Genomic DNA, 5,000 nt, shown 5'->3' on the forward strand with positions numbered 1-5,000 from the left:
GTGTGGCACCGTGCATGGCAGCCTCTGACATCAGTGTATGAATGTGTGTGTGAATTGGTGCTGACATGTAGTGTAAAGAGCTTTGAGTGGTTGTAACTAGGACTAGAAAGAAGATATATAAATGTCAATGTCAATAAAGTTTATCTATGTTTATGTTTATTGAACTGAAGCATGTTGATAATAAACAGAGGGACAGATTTCAGATGTCGTGGATATTTTAGCATCAATAAATGTTTCAAAGTCAACAACAAATGAAAAGCTCACACATACACACCAATGATGGAAACATACTACTGAAACCACACACACACACACACGCACACACACACACACACACACGCACACACACACACGCACACACACACGCAGGCGTGCGTCTGCGCTGCAGTAATTAGCTCTCTCTCGAGTTAATCCCGTCTGAATTCTACATTTCAACATCAAAGAGGACGTTCAACAAAGCCACCGCCTGAAATTAGAGCTGATGTGAGAGCAGCAGATATTTTTAACACATCCAGCTGCAAACACAAACATCTGCTTTGTTTTTTTAAGGCTTACTGTGAAGGCTACTGAGGCTACTGAGGCTACTGAGGCTTGTGATGAGTGATGGAGGAAGAGGAGAGAAAGGCTGTGTGATAACAGCACGATGATGGAAGTTCAAGTCACAACCGGGACTAGAAATGTATTTTCTATAATCAGTAATGTTAAATGAAAACATGAGCTGCTCCTGCTTTCAACAGCAAATGTACGATGGTGTATATTAGGGTCATTGTAAATTAATAAAACAAATAATTATGGAGCCGGGGGTCAGAATTTTCAGGATTAAAGTGGCAAATTTATGAGAAAAAAATCATAAATTTGCGAGATTATAAAGTCATTAATTTACAGAAATAAATGTGAAAAATAGTAGCGAGAAATCCTACGCAGCTATCACTGGAATCTAATTCTACAAATAATATAATACTAATAATATTATACACCTACTTTAAACACAATGAATAGACATACGCAGCATTCGAATGCCGACAACATTTTAGGCCGGCCTCGCTCGGGCATGCTTTGAGCTCATGGTGTGGGCGCTGGAGGTCCTGGAACTAAATTGGAGCAGGATGGAGCGAGAGACAAGGCGACCAACTTTTAAAAAATCCTCCAGTTCGCGTTTCACTCACATGCTCTGGTGGCTAATTAAAATAAACAAAACGTATAATCTCACTTTAAAAGTGGGACCAAATGTGTTCTACCATGTGAATTTTGGGTTGAAGACCAATTTCCAACCTTGACATGCTTGACATATTGGCCATTGTCTGTTTTCCCTTCACAGAGTTTATTAAATTATCTGAATTATCTTCACTGGATGCGTTTCAGATGTCCATTTACTTCCATCTTCCATCATTACAGTGTATTTATCAACCCGTTCTCACTCCCAACCCTTCAAGTACCGCCGTTTGATCAGGAAACCAACGCACGGAGGCACCCTTCAGCAAACCCACCCGCCCGTGGCACTATTCGATGGTCGGAGCAGCGACGTAGTATTAATAGCGTGAGAGTCTGCTCATTGCGGACGGGAGGGGTGCTGGACGGGTCAAACAAACACAAGACTTTCAACCAGGAGACTGCTGTTCATGAAACTAAAAGTAACGTTGACTTATTTTGTCACGTCAGTCTTTAGTCACAAGACTCGTCGGTGTCGTCGGTCCCAGGAGTCCCTAGTCAGTGAAGTTAACGTCAACCATGACCTTTTCCTAACCCTACCTAAGTGGTTGTGTTGCCTAAACCTAACTTCCTGTGAAAACGGAAGTTTATTTTGAAAGGACACTACGCATGTAACGTGCATATATTGACACGCCGTCCCCGGTCAGTCCAAAGGTAACACAATAGGGTTAGCCCATACGTCGGTTTCCGATGACGTAGGGGCGCTGACCAAGCGGCGGAATTTGACGAGTTGGGAGTGAGAACGTGTTTTATTTATAGGCTTTAGGTCTAATTGTTCTTATCGTGCATATTGTGTACTGTAACTGAACAGATGACTGCAGCTGCTGCTGATATGAGCTGTAGTCAACCTTTACTTTCTTCAGCAGGATGAAGTGCCTTGCTCACGGGCCAGACGTTGCCAGTGGGTTCTTTAATCTCCTCGTCCAGCTTCCACATAATCTCAGTGTGGATGTAATAACGGCAGACATATGGCAGCGCACGTGGAACACCAACACACTCATGCAGCCCGTCAGCAGATGAAGCAACAGCTTGTTCAACAGCCACAGTTGGTGGTTCGCTGAGTCACCTCTCCAGCACGTCACCACAGTAATCTCCACACTCTGGGAGTCTCTTCATGTTCACGTACATTTACTGTGAGGTTGACATCAGGTTCAGCAACACACTCAACATATCTCTGGAGAATGCTTTCCCAGACTAGTAAAGATATCTGTGCTCTTGAACTAATTAACTCATCAAACACAGAAGTACATCCATAAACACATCTCCATCCTAACTCAAAACCAAACTAATATTAAACCCATGATGCAGCTCATTTTGATTTGATTGTCCACAACGTTCACTGTTTATTTTTCTCAGCATCAGGATACACGTTTTATCGTTTTATGTGCAGCGAACTGATAGCAGCTGGAAGAACGTTCAATCTGGCATCACCGAGAGGTCAAGGAGAAATGGAATGAACGTGAACCAACAAGGTTAATATAATTAATTATAATTAATCATTCCAGTAATTTAGGCACCTCTAGGCTACCGTAAAACACAACTGCTAATCAAGTCAAGTCAATTTTATTTGTGTAGCCCAAAATCACTAATCACAAATTTGCCTCTGTGGGCTTTACAATCTGTACAGGATACGACACCCTCTGTCTTTTACAGTACGACCCTCTCATCGGATAAGGAAAAACTAAAAAACTAAAACTAAAAAAACCTTTAACAGGGAAAAAATGGAAGAAACCTCAGGAAGAGGGCCAGAGCAACATGACTTCCTCTCACACGCCAACCAGATAGACCCAGAGCAACACGACCTCCTCTCCATGCCAAACAGATAGAGCCAGAGAAACACAACCTCCTCTCCACGCTGGATAGATAGAGCCAGAGCAACACAACCTCCTCTCCATGTCAGATAGATAGAGCAAGAGCAACACAACCTCCTCTCCACGCCAAACAGATAGAGCCAGAGCAACTCAACCTCCTCTCCACGTCAGATAGATAGAGCAAGAGCAACACAACCTCCTCTCCATGCCAAACAGATAGAGCCAGAGCAACACAACCTCCTCTCCACACCAGATAGATAGAGCCAGAGCAACACAACCGCCTCTCCACGCCAGATAGATAGAGCCAGAGCAACACAGCCTCCTCTGCACACCAGATAGATAGAGCCAGAGCAACACAACCTCCTCTCCACGCTGGATAGATAGAGCCAGAGCAACACAACCTCCTCTCCATGTCAGATAGATAGAGCAAGAGCAACACAACCTCCTCTCCATGCCAAACAGATAGAGCCAGAGCAACTCAACCTCCTCTCCATGTCAGATAGATAGAGCAAGAGCAACACAACCTCCTCTCCACACCAAACAGATAGAGCCAGAGCAACACGACCACCTCTCCATGCATTATTGTCTCTACCTGTTAAATTTTATTCATAACACGCGATTGATTTGCAGTTTAATGATACTAATAATGCTTATAATCAGTTATTAATCAAAGAACATAAATATGCACATCAGAAGCATTAAAGTGAATTTGATTTTCCCCACGTTGGTCCTGATGATGCAGGATGACGATCAGTGAGTTACCTGACAGTCTGTAGGACTTCATGTTTACTCCTCTGGTTTGTTTGTGAACAGGAACCGCTCACTAAAACAAGAAGCACACAAAGCGTCTGGTGAACCAGTCCAACACTGTTTGGTGCCGTTTGTCTGTCAGAACATTAAAAACAGAAAACATTTCTGCATGTGGGCGATCTCGGTTCAGCTCAGAGAACTTCCGTGCTGACACAAACTCTGAGTGGTGACTGAAACCAAGTAATTAAATTCAGAGCTCCATATGAACACTTGAACCTTGCAGAGTTTTCCCCCGTGGACGCCGCAGATGCTCTCCGTATAGTTAGCACTGTATAATGTGTAATTAGCAGTATACGTGAAGGGGCTAATGAGCTGGAAGAATTTCATGAGCGCCACCGTGCCGGTTACTGTGTTTACTCCGAATGCTAAAAGCTCGAGCAAAACAAATCCCTGATGGATAAATTATCTGAAACCACAGCGTTCGAATAATAATAATAAAGTTTCTCCAGAGAAGCGGATCAAAGAGGGAGCGGAGAAGGAGAGGAGGGCCGGTTAGCCACCGAGCCTTTGAAATATGTCAAGGTGTGGTTTGGAAATGTGAAGCCGCCATTCTCTCTTTTTTTCTCTTCTGTTGCAGCTGAAGTTTTGTTCAAGTCTGATTTTAGTTTCTCTTCTACTGTTTCCATTTCTCTTTTCACACCAAACCGAAGAAAGTCACGAACCGAGCGGCACTAACCAGGACTGTTAACAGCCTCTAGTGTTTCCTTCTCCCTGACGCTGGTGTGTGTCGGGTCTCTCCAGGCTGGTGGACAGCAGGCCGCCTGCTCTGCTGACCTGTCCTCCGACCCGGAGCTCCTCCTCCTGGGCTGACCAGCTCACGGCCGCCTGTCTCCTTCTGCTCCGGTCAGGAGGTCTGTCCGACCTCCAAAACTCTCAATCTGTCCCTCACCGACACCTCCCTCCGTCTCCAGCTTCTCTCTCCATCAACTCACTTTACTGGAAGTTGTTGCACGAGAATGTGAAAGAAGTCGGACTGATTATCGTCATTTTCAGCCATTTCTTCACGTTTTAGTGGCTGAGGTAGAAGTGATGTCACCAGTGATGTCACCTCCCGCCACCCCCCCGACGCCCCTCCCCGCCTCCCTGCAGAGAACAGTTAAATAATCTCCTGGCTGTTGTAATCCTGTGACATAACGGGCTGGCTAAACGCCTCCTGCAGCTCTTTCTCAC

At 44.7% G+C, this 5,000-nt stretch overlaps 1 protein-coding gene and 1 long non-coding RNA gene across 3 annotated transcripts in view; one reads left to right on the forward strand and one right to left on the reverse strand.

The window, feature by feature from the left end:
- Positions 1 to 5,000, reverse strand: part of LOC119475922 (nuclear receptor ROR-alpha A-like) — a 91,684-nt gene that overhangs the window by 19,548 nt on the left and 67,136 nt on the right. The window lies entirely within an intron of this gene.
- Positions 1 to 5,000, forward strand: part of LOC119475932 — a 17,947-nt gene that overhangs the window by 12,707 nt on the left and 240 nt on the right. The gene's annotated exons all lie outside the window — the stretch shown is intronic.

This window comes from Sebastes umbrosus, chromosome 2 (assembly GCF_015220745.1).
Source record: "Sebastes umbrosus isolate fSebUmb1 chromosome 2, fSebUmb1.pri, whole genome shotgun sequence".
Classification (NCBI taxonomy): Eukaryota; Metazoa; Chordata; class Actinopteri; order Perciformes; family Sebastidae; genus Sebastes; species Sebastes umbrosus.